Raw genomic sequence first — 18607 nt, forward strand, 5'->3', positions numbered from 1 at the left:
AATTATGTCATCAAAGTATGAGTGCGTTTTTGATAGACCGGGTAGAATTTCATCAATAATTCGATTGAACTCTGAAGGAGCAGTTTTAATTCCAAAAGATAGTCTATGCAGTCGATATGTTCCTCGATGTGTTGATATAATTTGGATGATACTGTTCTCTTCGTCTACTGCTAGATGAAGATATGCTTTGAATAGATCCAATCGACAAAAATATCGTGAATCTTTTAAGCTGTTTAATATATCTTCGATTTTTCTGATTGGATAGTTTGTGGAAACAATTTTTTCATTAACACCAATTTTGTAATCTACACAAAGTCTCACACCTCCATCAGCTTTTGGAATAACAACCAGTGGTGAACCCGAATCACTATGGTTGACTTTCGATATAATTCCTTGAGCTTCTAAGCTGTCAAGTTCTTTCTCAACTTTCTCCCAAGTGCATAAGGTACATCTCGTTCTTTAAAATAGACTGGCTTGGCATTTTTACGCAGTTGCAAATTTACTTTAAAATTTGATAAAAGTCCAATTCTTTCTTTAAATATATCTGAATATTTTTGAACAAATTCTTCTCCATTAGCCGGTATATTTTTAATTTGTCTTATTCCTGTTGAGCTATCGATGTCTTGAAGGTTAATGTTTAAATGTCTTATCCACACACGCCCTAATAACGAGTCCAATTCATCAGGAACTACATAAAATTTTTCTGTTGAAATTTTATTTTGATATTGTATTGATGTTTTTGCTTGTAGAGCCAATAGAATTCAATAGTAAGTGTAATGCAAATTTCTTGTCATCGAAAACGTGTTTGATTTTAAGGTAGTTTTCGAAACGTTCTATGTACATTGTGAAGTTTTCTTTTTGTTCATTAAAATTTTCGAATAAAGGTATAACATGATTTATATTCGAATTTGAAGTACTTGAAGTTTACCATCATAAACTGTTTGAATTGATCTGGATCCATGTTTGAAATGTATTTTAAAAATCTGGGTATTCAATGATTTACCTCGTCGCCAATTTATTGTATCTTCAGATGAAATAATTCGAACATTTCTATAATTATATTTTGACAACTATTAAATATGAACTGACATTGCTATACACTACTATAACAGTGATGAGCGCGCTAATAACCGGAAAAATAACACAAAAGATGGAAAACATAATACATTGCGAAAAAAAAAGAGATGAAACTGGTGGAGGTGGAAATGATCGTTATAAACGTATAAATTAACAATAAATTACATAGTTTCCTACCTTTAGACGTCTGTGACAGGAGTATTTTATTAAATTCTACTGTCACAGTGACAGTTGTCATACTCCTCTGATACATCTAAAGGTGGGAAACTATGTAATGTAATGTTAATTTTTACGTTTATAACGATCATTTCCATCTCCACTAGTTTTATCTCTTTTCGTTTCGCAATGTATTATGTTTTCCATCTTTTGCGCTATTTTGCCGGTTATTAGTGCGCTCAATATTGTATATAACATTACATAACAACATTAAGGTGATACAACGGTGATACTATAAATAGAGGAGGATATTATAGGCGTCATATCCAGATTGTCCAGATATGCACAACATTCGTTTAGTTAGAGGTTAGTATTTGTTTGACTCTGACTAAAATGAGTTGTCTTTCTATTGAGTCTTCTTAAGTGCCATCCCCGCGACGGAGGTCGGCATTCATCATAGCTATTCACACTTTGGAGACGGCTGCTCTGATAAGTTCATTTTTTGATGTACATCCGTACCATTCTCTCAGGTTGCGCAGCCACGATATTCTGCGTCTCCCTATGCTTCCTTTTCCTTGGATCTTTCCCTGTATAATCAATTGGAGCACGCTGTATCTCTCTATACGTGTAATATGTCCGAGATATTCTAATTTTCTTGTTTTGATAGTATTTAAGATTTCTATTTCTATTGAGTACGTAGATATAGTCGGTTCGCTAAACTCAGACACAACTGGCTAGTGATTTTAGTAAGTAATATTGCTAATTTCGTAAAATTGGCAAAAAAAAATTACTAAATAGTTAATAATTACTAAGTAGTTGATCATTTTGCCAATTTTGGCAAAAGGGGCCAAAAACAAAAAAAATTACCTACTAAAATCACCAGTTGTGTCTGAGTTTAGTGAAGCGACTATAAAAGTGTTTTTATAACGTCAATTAAGATTCATATTATAGATGAAGCAATTCCAGGGCCATCACGACCAAAACACTACAATGTAAATGCAGCGAAAAATGGAGTTAGCTCCCTGGTCGCGTTGGGCATATTTCGTCAGCAATGAAAGGGTTAATGCATTTATTTCGAATATGGAGAATTTGAAACTGTTCGTTAAAATAATGGTTATGATCTAGAACAGGCCTGTCCAACATACGGCCCCCGGGCCACAATGCGGCCCGCGTAGGCCCTTCATCCGGCCCGCGAGTCCCTTCTCACCGAACCCACACCCACGCAGAGCCACAGAGCTCACGCACATCCAGTGATGCCACAGCTACCGATTATTCGGTAGATCTACCTGAAATGTCCGAAAACCTGTAAAATCTACCGTTCTACCGAAATCTCCTTTTTTCTACCGCAAAAACAAAATTATTACAAAATTTCTTTAGCGGATAGATTTGGCAACAGAGATTGGTTAACTTTCAAGAATTTTTGAATCACTTTACTTAAATAGCTTGTAACACGTGCGAGCCAGGCAGCAGATATCAGATACGGATTTACTAATACTTTTATAACCACTGACCAGTCCTTTGTGCTTTTATAAATACGATTTTGGGGGTAAAATGTATCTACCTGAATGAGTGAATAGTGAAGGATTGTGGCTTATTTTGATATAGAAGATAATTCCAAACTAAAAATAGTATTTACTATTAAAACCTTAAACAGGAGAAACTTCTGTACCTGTACCTTTTAACTTTATTATTTATACTCGCGTATAAATACGGCTAACGGTAAACGTGCAGATACAGTTCCAGTTCGGAAACAAAGCGAAGATCAGCGAATACTTAAGGGCGATACAAGCAATTATAACGGACTTGGTGAAGATTCTTTTGGCGATTTGGTTCATTTGTGTTGCAGTGTTGATTTGTGTTTGTTGCAGAACATGATGTCATCAGAAAAAAAACGTAAAGTTGACAAAGAATGTCGAATATTTAAAAACAGTTGGACTGACACCTTTTTTGTCATAGAACAAAATGGTAACATGGTGCCTCATATGTCATGAAAAAATATCAGTTTGCAAGGAGTACAATATAAAGCGGCATTATTTCACAAAACACGCTTCTAAATACGATGAATACCAAGGTCAAATTAGAATCGATCGAGTAAATTCGTTGAAAAAAAATATGATCGGTCAACAGGCGATGTTCAGAATACCAACAGAAAACTCCGAGACAGCCACAAAAATTAGCTTCATGATAGCAGAAGCCATTGCCAAGCGAAGCAAACCCCTATCAGACGGAGAATTTGTCAAGGAATGCTTGGAGATGTTTGCATCGGTAGCGTGTCCGGAGCAAGAAGCATTAGTTAAAAATATAAGCTTGTCACATCAAACCATAGCAAGAAGAATTGATGACATGACCAAAGATATTGAATCGTCTTTAAAAACGCAATCGAAGAAATGTGTTTTTTACAGTTTCGCACTCGACGAAAGTACTGATGTATCAGATACCGCACAGTTGGCAGTTTTTGTAAGAGGGGTAACAGAAGACTATACCGTGATCGAGGAATTGCTTGATTTGCGTTCAATGAAAGATACAACCACCGGAAAAGATATCTACGAAGAAGTAAAGAGTTGCATAGAAAAATATGAACTACGAATCGAAAATCTTTGCGGATTGACTACAGACGGTGCGCCAGCAATGACAGGAAGAACAAGTGATTTTGCAGCTTTAATGCGCAAGAACGTCACACATACAATCACACAGCATCATTGTATTATTCATCAAGAACAGCTGTGTGCAAAAGTACTTGAATTGAAACACGTGATGGATAAAGTAGTGCAGACAGTTAATTTTATACGTGCAAGAGGACTGAATCACAGACAGTTCCAGGCTTTTCTGTCTGATGTCGGTTCAGATCACGAAGACATCGTGTACTTCAGTAGCGTTCGCTGGCTCAGTAGAGCATCCACACTTAAACGATTCTATTCGTTGCTCGACGAAGTGAAGATTTTTCTTGAAAACAAAGGTCAAGAAATTGATTTCCTAACTGATGAGCAGTGGTTGGCTGATCTGGCCTTCCTGGTTGACATTACTAAGTACCTCTCTGATCTTAACTTAAAACTGCAAGGAAAAGATCAATTATGCACGCAGTTATATGAACACATTCAAGCTTTCACAAAGAAGCTCATATTGTTAGAAAAACAACTGGAACAAAAACAGTTGGTTCATTGGGAGACTCTATCTGCCAGAAATCAAGAAATGTTGGACTTAGCCAAGTACGTGTCATTGTTGCAAAGATTGAGGAATGAGTTTGAAGAGAGATTCGTAGACTTCAAATTACAAATTCCTAACATGAAAGTGTTCCAAAATCCGTTTGAAATTGAAATTGATGGTGCTGTGCTGAACTTACAGATGGAATTGATTGAACTGCAAAGTGACTCTCTTCTAAAAACGGCATATCAAAGTTGCCTTCCGAACGGATTAATTGAGTTTTATAAAAAATATATTAATCGGAACCAATACCCAAACCTTACCAAATTAGCTCTTCAACAAATATCTTTATTTGGTAGTACATATATTTGCGAGCAGCTTTTTTCTCGCATGAAATATAATAAATCGAAAACGAGATCATCTTTATCAGACAATCATCTGACATGCATTCTGCGCATAGCTACTTCTAAAATACCAGCTGACATAGATACACTGTGCAAACAGAAAAAATGTCAAACATCTCATTAGTAATAAGGTTTTTAGAGTGATAAGTAAAACTAAGGTTTTCTTCCTTAATAACGTAGGGACGTAGACAATATTCTTGTATATTTTTATTAACTGTTGTTTTTTTGTTAAATATTTCATTGATTTCAATTTGTTATTGATTGATTTTCTTTTGTTTGTATATAAAAAATACCTAGGTATTTGAAATAAAGATATCCAACTTATTTACTTTTTTTCTAGGTACTGATATTATAAGTACCTACTTCCTATTTAACCTACTTATCTACTTAAGTTACTGTTTTTTACTAAAAAAAGGTAGTTTATCTTTCAATACTTGCTGCCCATACTTAAAGTATCACTTTTTTGCAATGTAATAGCAAAAAAAGCAAAAAATAAAGACTACCGAAATTTGACGATTTCTACCTAAAAAAATCTACCGCAATTTGATGGATTCTACCTGAAAATTAGCAGCAGCCTACCGAAATTTTGTCCAAGACCTGTGGCAACACTGCGCACATCCATCCATCCAATAGTCAGTCGGCCCGCTACAGTTACAAAATTACAAATCCGGCCCTCCACAAAATTATGTTGGACAGGCCTGATCTAGAAGATAGAGTGCGTACGTAGAATCGGTTTTTCTATTATTGAAAGCCCTTTTGTGTTGTCCTATTCGTTTGTCAAAGGTTCTGCCAGTTACGTCAAATACCTACGTAATTCACAATAATGTTCGATTTTATGTATAATTCCAAGTACTTACTATCAGAAAGTGAATATGGTCTGCAGTTGTTTAAAAACTATTTAGTGTCATTTATAGGACAATAATTACGAACCAATTGTGACTAGTATGAAGTCGTTTTACACAGTAAAAAATGGAATACACCATTGCATATCGACTTTATAACATTTATTTCAGTTTTAGGAAAAATGTATTATTTTTCCTATGCTGTAAATGCGATAAGAAAATGTACGCTGATATCTAAATAATTAATAAGGACGATGCTTCGGGTTTTCGCGATTTGCTTATTTGTATCACAAACTATCGATTTTCGATTTATCTTTAATCTAGAATATTGCATCTGGGAAATGATTAAATAAAATCGATAAGTAATTTATACAAAGCGTCCACATGTCACGCTAATCCCTCGGGACCTCGGATGTCAAGGTAAACTCTGGGCGGTAGGCGGATATTGGTTAAAAATATATTCTTGCGAAAAGAATCGGTATATACATCATAATTCAACCGAATTTTAGGCACTATAAAAACAACAAAAGAAATCAGAAACGCAATAAAGAGCATGAAAATTAATCACATCCCCAGTAAGGGAGAAAATGTTGGAAAAAGATATAACTCGGAAGCGTTTGTTTTTTTGTTATTATTGTTATTCTTTATAACATATATTTTTTTTAAGTTTCGACTCCTTGCAGGGCAGATTTCAAATGGGTCGTTAACTTCCTAGGTCTTTTTATAATATGACGTCAAAAAAAATTTGTTTGTACTCTACATATATATGCTTCAGTTCAAACAATTTAGACTGCTAAAAAATTTTACTAAAAAAGATAATACTGCGTATTAGGATATAGGAAGATATCGAAGACATTGGCTTAAAATTATTCATGATAAAACTAAGAAATAACAAACACTGGGCAAAGGACAAAAAGATTAAAATTTAAATTCTGCTACATTGTTCGAAGTATAGTAATGAATGTTCCTTATTTGGCGGAAATGTTCAAACGTCAAAAGTCCAAGTGTTCAACTTCACTTGAACATTTTCGTCAAATAAGGAACATTCATTACTGTACAGAGTAAAATGTTGCTACAGCACTAAACAGATTAAAATTTAAATGCTGCTATATTGTTTGAAGTTGGAGGTACAGTAATGAATGTTCCTTATTTGACGGAAATGTTCAAATGTCAAATGTTCAAGTGTTCAAATTCATTTGGACATTTTCAAGTAAGGAACATTCATTACTGTATACTTGCCCAGTCTATTACAAAGTCATTTGTATTTGAGTAGTAGGTATCATTAAATTTCGAGAGGTGAACATACTGAATAGCAGGTATAATAGAAGTACCATAGATTAACAATATATTACTTTCTACCTGTATCGGAAACTTAACCACACCATTAAATACAAAGGACTTCGTAATAAGCTTAAGACTAAGGTTTTATGAAATATCTTGATAGCAACATACAGTGCACAGACTCTAAAGGTACCGGTGGGGGATAACGTCTATGCGCAGTAATATAGTCGGTATATCAGAGAGAAAGTATTCGAAATAATGAAATAACAAATTTTATATTATTTGTTATTTCATTATTTCGAATACTTTCTCTCTCATACACCGACTATAATACTGCGCATAGACGCCATCCCCACCGGCACCTTTAGAATCTCTACACTACACTGTTGTACCTCCAACTTCTAACAATGTAGCATCATTTAAATTTAATCTGTTTGTCCTTTGTCCATTTTGTGCTATTTGTTGGTTTATTATTAATTTTAAGCAAACGTCTACGAAATTCCGTATTATTGTATTTGTATTATACATCAGCTTATAAATATTTTGCAGCAGTGGCGGCTCGTCAGAGGAGGCAAGGGAGGCTCAGCCTCCCCATAAATTTTTACACACTCTATACTGTTTTGTTTATCATGAATCGCGAAAACAACAATTACTCTCACTATAATACAACGTGTAAATTCCATATTATCACTAATTATCCATACGTACGGATCATTAGCATTAGAACGCATGATCGCGTCTCAGTTTTATTACATAATATTATTGTAGGCAGGACCCTGGGCTATCCCGAGATGCACGAACGGAGCCGAGAAGCCCAGCTTTCTCCGTTGCTAATGCTTCGTGCAGCGCAGCAGGCGTTTAAGGAGACCCGGTCTCCTAACAGTGGCATCTACGGCGCCATCACACGCTGCCCGGAGATATACCAAGGGAGGCAGTGTAGCTTCTCAGCTCCGTTGGGTGGTTGGGTGCGTCTCGGGACAACGAATTTTAGGGTCCTGACTAAAAATAATGAAAAATCTAAAAGTGCGAATTTTGTTATGAAATTTGGTATGTGGGGTTATAATAATATTTGGAACAACTTGCTCAAATAACTTTTTCCGATATCTCTAACTCAAAGCAAAATATCGGTAATTTATCGTGTTTTTGAATTCGCAGTAGGCCGCGTTTAGAATTAAAAAAATTAAGTTGAGTATCTTAAAAAATTTGAAGCTTCATTATGTATGAGAGAGAGAGAGAATATATGTTTATTGTCTAAGAAAAAATCTTGTTGACAAACACTGTTTAAGAGTTTTAAATAAATAAATAAAATTAAAATATGACTAAATATAAAATATAACACATAACACTTTTACATTATATAACAACTACAAAAGATGTAGTATTGTCAAAAATAAAAAACAAACAAACTACAAGCTGTAAAACTAAATCACAAACAATAATGACAAACAAATTGACAAAACAAAAAAAAAATATATACACAAGATCACAAATACATCAGCTCCAATGGTCCTCAAAAAATTCTGTCAGATCATAATAGGCCCTCTTAGCGAGCAGTCTATCTAATGAATTTCTAAACTTTCTAATAGTTTCCAAATTTTTTATTTCACTAGGTAGTTTATTAAAAATTTTGATGCCGTTAAAAATAAATGAGTCTTTGACTAGTGTGCTTCTAGGTGTAATCAAAGCTAAATTGCTAGCAAATCGTCCAGATCGATTATTATTTTCATACAGATGTTTATTCTTAAAAATAATGCTTGCCGTTTCCAAAATGAAAAGAGATACAAGTGTAAGGATACTGTGTTTAATAAATAAAGGTTTACACGTTTCTCTAGAATTTACCTGGCACAACAGGCGTACTGCCTTTTTTTGAAGCAAAAACACACTACTGAAAAGCTCCTGACTACACGCTCCCCAAAACTGAATTGCGAATCTAAGATGTGACTCTACTAGTGCAAAGTACACAGTTCTTGCTTGGGCAAAACCAAGCTCCCTTCTAGTCGACCGTATTGCATAGCATCCAGATGCAAGTTTTGAATTCAAGGCTTCGATATGCGATTTTTAAGGTCAGGATCAATATTCAGGCCAAGAAACCTGACGGACAGCTGAGGTTCAAGTTCCAGATGTAATTCAGGCATAACATGTTTAAAACACAGAAGCTTGGTTTTAGAAGTGTTTAATGTCAAAAAGTTCGCCGTGCACCAATTTCCAATCATTAAGAGTTCCCTACCTACAGATTGGCGTAAGACATTCAAATCTTTAGCATGCCATATAAGAGTGGTATCATCTGCATAAAGGGTGAAATGAGCAGATACATCAAGGTAGGCTAAATCGTTTATATATACCAAAAACAGAACTGGTCCCAATACCGAGCCTTGGGGCACTCCCCAAGTTACATTCATCAAGTCAGAGTCACAGTCTGTTCTAACAAACTGACTCCTACCCGACAAATATGACTCCATCCAACTCAGTGACTTATCTTTAATTCCGTAGTGTTTAAGCTTCTGCAGCAGCAAACCATGATTGACACAGTCAAAAGCCTTCGTTAAATCACAGAACACTGCCGCAACCATCTCGCCTAAATTAATATTATTGTAAGCTATCTCTAAAAAACTGAAAATCGCGTCGGTCGTGCCAGTGTTACCACGGAAACCAAACTGTTTCGGACTTAGTAGTTGGTTAACCTCTAAAAATTGTATTAATCTTGCTTTAACAATTTTCTCTATTATTTTTGCCAACGTAGGTATCAGAGAAATTGGCCTGTAATTGGAAGGGTTTATGTGATCTCCACCCTTGTGCAATGGAATTACAACATTTATCTTCAGGAAATCGGGAAATGTGCCAGCATTAAAACTGTCATTAATTAAAATAGATAAAACATCCAAAGCAGAGTTTGGTAGATTATTGAAAACTCTTATAGAGATGTCATCATAACCCGAAGAGTTTTTGTTTCTGATTGATTTAAATATCTCTTTCAATTCCTCAACATTAGTATCATAAATTATGAAGGGACACATAACTTCTGTTTTCTTCAGATATGACAAAGGATCTGTACCATGTCTCAACTGTGCTGTTAAAGTTTCGGCTATGCTACAGTAAAATTCATTACAGTCATTTGGAAGTGGAGTGTGATGACTATTACCTGATCTGTGTTTACCCCTTAATTCATTTATTATAGACCAAGTTTCCCTAGTTACATTTGAGGAGTTTTCTATTCTATGCTTGTAGCAGTTTTCTTTTGCAGTTTTAATAACATTTCTGTATATCTTTTTATATTGATTATAATAGGTAACAAACCATTCATCTTGGTAATATTTTTTGATATAATGGAGCGATCTCATGGTTTTGCAGGAATTTTTAATGCCATTTGTAATCCAAGGTTTTCTATTTTTAATTTTAATCTTTTGTTTAGGAAAAGACCTTTCAAAAAATTCACATATTGTATTATGAAATGATTTAAATGGCTCAGACGATTGTGATAGGAGAGAATACCAGTCAAGACTCTCGCACTTTAATCTAAATTTACCAAAGTTAGATTTACTATACAGGCGACCAATTTTAAATTTATTTACACTATCTTTACCTTTACTAAATTTCTTAATTTTGATAGAAGCAACAACTGCCTTATGGTCTGACAGATTGGGGTCAAATACAATACATTGAACATAATCCTTCTCAAAGTTAGAACAGAAATAATCTATTAGAGTTTGAGACAATTTAGTGACACGTGTTGCTTCATTAACATGCATTTTTAAATTAAAACAAGTGAGTAAGTTTTTTATTTTCTTTACTTCATTGCAATCATAGTTCAGAAAGTCAATATTAAAATCACCCGTCAGGATTATTTGACTAAACTTTGGAATCCTCAACAACAAGTTCTCCAGCCTTTCCAAAAAAATCTGGACACTGGTTGTTGGAGATCTGTAGATGCAAATAATATAGATATCAAAATTTGTTATTTGTGCAACTGAAAATTCAAATTGTTTTTCTTCAATAAGATCCTCATAATTTATCTGAACAAAAGCCAGTTCTTGCAATAGAGAGTTGTGTACTAAAATAGCAGTACCCCCATGTATAAAGTTTGTTCTACAAAAATGTGAAATCATGGAATACTCGGGAATATACAAGTATTCATTTTCTTCTAGCCAGTGTTCAGTCAATAACAGAACACTGGGAAAGTCATTATATTCTAACATTAAAAATAAATCATCAATTTTATTTCTAGCTGACTGAGTATTAAATAAGAGAAAAGTTAAATTAAAAGAAGATTCTGACTTGTCAGTTTCTAAGTCTGAAGTTGTATTATTGGCGTTAACTGAAAATCCAAATCTTTTTCTGGTCTTGTAAAAGTGCAACAATTTTCACCAAGATCTAAAACAATTATGCTTTCTGAATTATGTTCATTGGGTGGTGTTGTATTTTTTAACTGAATAAATATCAAATTTTTATTATTTTTAAAATGTTTAATTTGATTCTCCAACAGGTATGAAATTCTATAGTTGCTCAGTCTATGCCCATATGAATTATTTACATTTAGGAATGAGATTGAGTGCTCATAATATGAATTAAAAACACTTAAGAAGTCACTTAATTTGTTATTAAATTTTGAAATATATTTGTCATTAGGATCATTTCCCGTAGGAACAGAGAGAAACATTATGTTCATGTTAGTACATTGTCTTAGTTTCATATTAACATGTTTTATACTAGGATTTCTATATGAAACAAAATGGACTGCAAAACTTCAAATCTGTATTTATTTTGATATGCATAGGTATCTATTTACAAATAGATGGAATTGTTAACAAATAAACGACACAAACTTTGGTATTAAACTTTTACTATTAGACTAACTATTTTTAAAATGATGATATCATGAAATTATGAATTAGGATGATATTATGAAATGTAAATAAAAAATGGTCAAAAGATGGCCTTAAATTACGTTTTTTGGCGCATTTTTTTGCTAGTGCAAATTTGTCTAGATATTTTACAGTTAGGTATAGCCTCCCCTATTGTAAAAATCACGAGCCGCCACTGTTTTGCAGTCTCTACACCATCAATATATGTGTTTATGAATTTAACCAATATACGAACCTTCAAGGACGAACAAAACAGATCCCCTGTAGTTAATTTAGTCAGAAAATAGCTAAAGTGGGACAGCAACCTCCAGAGAAAACAATAGAAACAAAAAACACAAGAGAAGAGGTTCTCTCGAGCCTAGAAGTTGTTACATTTAAGGGTTTAGTGAGTTTATCTCACAAACAAAACAATGCATACTACAAAGTTGACAAATGGAATGTAATACAAAACAAACCGAAGCTACGGAAAGGAGCGTGCAATTCTAATTAAAAAACAAATTGTTAATTACCACGCGCAGGAAGAGTAGTTTCGAAAAATAAAGACAAACATTTTATCTGTATAAAAATTACTTTTTAAGAAATACTATTTTTACTCTGGGCAAATTAGAAAAAAACGAGGAAAAGTTATTTACAGTTATATTATGATTCTATATAAGATAATAGACCACTTATCAGCGGTAAAAAACTGTAAAACCGTGGAATTTTGAGAATCAACACCGATTTTAATGAAAATTTGGGTTTAAGCTCTGTTGACACTCTTCTTCAAAATCTACCCTATGCCGAACTGCGCTTTTGCCCTGGGGGTGAAAACAACCCCATCTAGGGGATGAAAATTTTGTAATCAAAATAACTATGAAAACCGATAGAGTGACCAATTCTGAGTAAATTTTGTTCTATAATTCTTTTTTGCAAAATTGACACTTTCGAAGACATTTGCGATTGAAACTTTCATTGAAAAGACTCACGTTTTATAACCGTTTCTCATGAATAACTTTAAAAAAATAATTTTATCGAAAAAATCATTAACGACAAAATTGTGGCTAATAAAAAAATAAAGAGATTCGCGTCGGAAAGACAGTGACCGAGACAGATAATGACCGAGTTATTGCTCTTTAAAGAATGGTTATTTTCGAAGAACCTCGAAATCGAGAACCTTCAATCTCAAATAACTCGAAAGTGGTGCAATTTTTTGGGAAAACTTAAGAGACATCTTTTAAAGCTCATTAAAAAATATTTCAAATAAGCTCTGACAAAATTTTTTCGCATAAGAACTGACTGACTTATTTTTTTTATTTATTAAACACCAATAAGATGCTTAAGAACATTACAATCTAATCAAATAATGTGATCAATGAGCAACTTATTTCTAACCTAAATTACTACTAAAAACTTAAGACTAAGGACAAACTCAATAGTACCCCTTAGGTTATGTTAATATATTGCACAAATGTTAACTTGTGCCATCACTTGCACCGTGCACTATTTTTCACTTAACTAACTCGAAGAGTTTCTTCCTCTTAAGTCTTCTAGCTAGATCCGTGTTGTCGAGGAGCTGGATGGCCTTAACATTGACGTGTTGAAGAAGTCGTTGTTCGTGACTCTTGGCAAATTTTTCTATGGTCTTGTTAACAGTATCCATGTCTAGGTACCTATGGAGGTCACTGTTCCTATAATACCATGGAGCGTTGACAATGTTCCTTAGCACTTTGTTTTGGAATCGTTAAATGGTGTTTAAATTAGTATTACTAGCGCAGCCCCATAGCTGGATGCCATATGTCCATATAGGTTTTATAATCTGTTTATACAAATGTATTTTATTGTAGATCGAGAGAGTGGATTGTCTTCCCAATAGTCAATACATTTTTTTATATTTCATGTTAAGGAGATGTTCATTTCTGTTAGGACTGTAACGACGAGGGTTTAATTTTTACATTTCAAAAAGAAAAAAGCAGAGAGCGACTTTATTTTCGTCACAAGTCAGTCAGTTTTTATTCTAAAACTTTTATCAGAAGTTATTTGACAAGTTTTCTAATGAACTTTAAAAGACGTCTCTTAGGTTTTCCCAAAAAATTGCACCACATTCGAGTTATTTGAGATTAAAGGTTCTGCATTTCGATGTTCTTCGAAAATAACCATCCTTTAAAGAGCAATAACTCAGTCGTTATTGGGTTTACATAGGTCTTTCTGACACGAATCTCTTTGTTTTTTTTTATTAGCTACAAATTTGTTCTTAATGATTTTTCTATAAAATTAATTTTTTTTAAGTTATTCATGAAAAACCGTTATAAAACGTAAGTTTTTTTAATTAAAAATGCAAAACGGCAAGTGTCAATTTTGCAAAAAAAAATTATAGAATAAAATTTACTCAGAATTGGACACTCTATCGATTTCCATAGTTATTTTGATTAAAAAAAATTCATCCCCTAGATGGGGATTTTTTACCCCCAGGGCAAAAGCGCAATTCAGCATATGGTAGATTTTGACAAAGGTTATAATTACTACATAAATCCAAATTTTCAAGGAAATCGACCTTGGTTCCCAAAATTCCACGAGAAAATGGCTGTTGATTGGACTAGTATGCAAAGTTCGCAGATAGTGCGCTATTTTTTTTTATAAACAAATTAGCGCTCCCAAAATCGTGTTTTTTTAATTATTGCCCTGTAATTCCGAAGATTTTAACTTTACACCAAGAACACCCAAATAAAAATTCACCGTAATTTAATTCTGCATAGAGATATTTTTTTCCGATTTGCTTCGACGAAACTGTTTTTCGGAAAATCCGAGTTTTCCCAACAGAATCTTTTATTTTCTACTAAAATTTTAGTTAAGTAATTATTTATCAATAATTTCATAACTTAGGGACATAAAGCTTTTTTGGTATAGATTATATTTCCAGAAGCAGGTGAAAATTGAACGAATAGATGAGCAACAATTAAATTGTTAATTATTGTCCCTTTCATGATCATTTTTCAGTGCGTAAAAAATGATAGGAAAAATGGTAGGGGAGCAAAGTATGCTAAATGTGCAGTCACTCGAGCGCTTTGGGGACCTATTGGGTTGTGAAGAGTTGGTCCTAAAACCAAAAAAAGTTAAGTAAAGTTTTCCATTTTAGTGGGCGCTTGCCATTTTTTAATTTAATTTTTCATTTCCAACAATCGTTTTTTCCGATTATAACGCCATCTGTCCATAATTCGAAAAAATGTTTCGAATAAAAGTTACTTATTTTTACGTAAGGAATCCAAATCTGCAATAAAAAATGGGGGCTCCTATTTAAGATTTTAAAGTAACCCCCCACCCCACCTCCGTGGGGGTCGTGTTTGGTGCCATCCGATAGATTTTTCAAAAATATTGAATAAGTGTATTTTACAGTTTTTCGATTTGATGTTCATTTCGCAAAATATCGCGGGATTCGTATTTAAAATATTAAATTTACCCCCACTCCTCTTCGTGGGATGTCGTGTTTGGTATCATTCGATAGATTTTTAAAAAATATTGAGCATATATTTTTTAGTTTTTCGATCTGTCATTAATTTCGCGAAATATACGTTTTTTTCTTGTGAAACTTTGGGGCTCACCCATTTCCTTACGCCCGGCTCAAATCGTCAGATTTTTGAAATATACACTCTTTTGCATGTACTTAACTTACCTTATCTTAATCTGACAATTTCGAGTTTTTTTAAGGATATATTTTTTTTTTCGGGCCCCCCTTAACGAACTCCCCTGTGTTAAGAGCCAATATATGGTAAAGGTACATCTGCAGTGTACCAGGTTTCTCCCCATATGATAATCTGACGCGCTCGAGTAACTGCAGAAATCCCCGCTTGGGCTCCCCTACCAAAAGGGTAAGTCCGTGATAATACACATTTATGACATTTATTCTAACATGACATTTTAGTTAAATCTGACAGTTGTCACATTTTATTTTCAATTTGGAATAAAAACAAATCAAATGTGTTTCTTGCATCTATAAAATGGTATTTTCTTTGATTTGTATAGTCTTATAAATTATACAGATTATATTTGTAATATTATTATCTAATTAAAAAAAAATTATTTTTTTATTATGGCGCCATCTATCGACAACTAGAATAATCTCAGAACTAGAAATAATTACCAAAGTAATCACCGACATGCCTTTTTTTCTGTCATATACAATTTAATACGTTAGAAAGAAATCGAAAAACTGTGACGCACTGAAAGATGATCATGAGAAAAAGAATACCTATTTACGGGCGCAATAATAACGATAATATTTATGATACATCAGAATAACTATGATTTTCGTATAAAAAAGACACTACATATACATATCTAACGTGCTTTACAGAATTGAAATTGGACTATTTAAGCGGCCTCAGAAAAAAATTTAAAGTTATAAACAACTTTTTGGCTTATAATGTCTTACGACCCGTAAATTGTCAATTAACAATTTAATTGTTACTTAAGTATTCGTTAAATGTCCATCGGCTTCTGGAAATATAATATATACCATAAAAGCTTTTATATCACCAAGTTATTTAATTACTGATACAGGGCCGGCGTAGCTCAGGCGGTAGTATGGTTGGCTCGAGTGCTGGTAGGCCGGGGTTCAAATCCCAGCGCCGGCAAGAACAACTAGACATTTTTAAAATGTCCATCAGGTCGACTCAGCCTGAATAAAATGAGTATATATATGTACATATATAAATTCGGGTTCAAAACGTCTTCCGACGTTGTCCGATGCCTTGTTGCCAATATCTTAATCAATATAATCAATATCTTACTCAATAAAATGAGTACCTTGGGTAAAACCTGGGGTAATAATACGCGGTTGAAGCGTAGCACTGGCCCTGTTACCTTCCTTGTATACCGTAGGCCCTAGATATAGCAGACTACCCTGCTATAATCCCAAAGCCGCGTCAGCGGTATAAAACGGGAGGCTATTATTATTATAAATAATTACTTACCTAAAATTTTAGTCGAAAATAAAAGATTTTGTTGTATTGGGGAAGCCTGGATTTTCCGAGGAACATTTTCGTCGAAGCAAATCGGGAAAAAATATCTCTGTGCAGAATTGAATTACGGTGAATTTTTATGTGGGTGTTTTTGGTGTAAAGTTAAAAGCTTCGCAGTGACAGAGCAATAACACAGGTTTACAAAAAAAAATAAATTGTGGACTATTTGACGAAACCATATGACAAGGGGGTTTTTGGGGTCGCTGATCACGAATCCGGGGTCCGTTGATCTCCATCACATCAGGTAAAGGTCTTCTCAAGGTCAAATCAAGATAAATCGACAGTGGCACTGAAAAAGTATATTAGGGGGTTTTGAGGTCGCTGATCACGAATCCGCGGTCCGCTGACCTGTCTCACGTCTAGCTCAAGGTCGAATCAAGATGAATGGACACAATCGCTCTGAAAATGTTATTAGGGGTTTTTTGGGGTCGCTGATCACAGAACTTATTTGACCTTGAAATTACCTTTACTGACGAGGTAGAGCTCAACGGGCCCCAGTTTTTTGATCAGCGACCCCAAAAACCCCCTAATATACTTTTTCAAAGCGATTGTGTCGATTTATCTTGATTTTACCTTGAAATGACGTTGAGCTAGACGTGAGAGAAGGTAGCGGACCCCGGATTCGTGATCAGCGACCCTAAAAACCCCCCTAATATACTTTTTCAAAGCGATTATCGATTTATCTTGATTTGACCTTGAAATGACATTTACCTGATGTGATAGAGATCAGCGGATCCCGGATTCGTGATCAGCGACCCCAAAAACCCCCTTGTCATATGGTTTCGTCAAATAGTCCACAGTTTATTTTTTTTGTAAACCTGTGTAATTGAAAAAAACACGATTTTGGAGCGTTAAATTGTTTATAAAAAAAATAGCACACTATTCGCGGACTTTTCATACCTATGTTATTAATATATACATGATATATTAATATATCATAAGATTCGATTCGAGCAATAAAATTGCTTATAAATAACTTCTCCTCCCAAAAATGGCATATTCCCCGGTAATCTGCCCAGACTATTATTAAATAAGCCGCAATTACTGCAGTCTGAACTTCTCTGAAGAGGTGAAATACCTTGGTATTACCCTTGACAGGAAGTTAACATGGAACGCTCACTTAGATAGTAGAGCTAAAAGAGCATATATTGCCTATGAATAGTGTCGGCGAACGGTCGGACGCACTTGGGGCCTTTCACCCAGGGTGGTCGCCTGGATCTACCCTACTGTCATTAGGCCAATGCTAACTTACGGAGCCATTGCTTGGGTATCAAAAGTGCTACAGGCAACAGCGATCAACAAACTAAACCATATTCAACGGATGGCTTGTCTAAATATAACAGGTGCCATGAAAACAACACCAACTGCTGCAATGGAGTTGCTCATTGGCATTACCCCTTTAGACATATATGTCAGAGAGGTGGCGCTGATGACGATGATGAGATTACGCTCAGCGTGTGCAAACCTTGATGTAGGAATGGGACAATTGAGATGTCGTTTCTGGCGGGGTGAGCTGGAGGCACCGCCCCAGCTACATGCGGGTCATGGATGCGACTCAATTAAACCTACGTTTGTCTTCGACAAACCCTACAAAATCGAAACAAGACAACATAGGGAGTCAAACGTGGCAAATGCATATTGCATCTACACCGATGGCTCCAAAACGGAAGAAGGCTCAGGATGCGGAATATATTCCAGATCACTGAATCTTAGTAGGTATAAAATGGGGTATGGGTAAAAATGCCAGCGTAGTTCAGACTGAACTGGCTGGTATCTCCATAGCCGCAAAAGAGATAATCGGGAAAGGTATAGCCGGCAAAACTATAATAATCTGCACAGACAGCAGACAAGCG

At 34.5% G+C, this 18607-nt stretch overlaps 1 protein-coding gene across 3 annotated transcripts in view; it reads right to left on the reverse strand.

The window, feature by feature from the left end:
- Nucleotides 1-18607, reverse strand: part of LOC114341142 (afadin) — a 1043753-nt gene that overhangs the window by 585872 nt on the left and 439274 nt on the right. The window lies entirely within an intron of this gene.

Source organism: Diabrotica virgifera, chromosome 8 (assembly GCF_917563875.1).
Source record: "Diabrotica virgifera virgifera chromosome 8, PGI_DIABVI_V3a".
In the NCBI taxonomy this organism is placed as follows: domain Eukaryota; kingdom Metazoa; phylum Arthropoda; class Insecta; order Coleoptera; family Chrysomelidae; genus Diabrotica; species Diabrotica virgifera.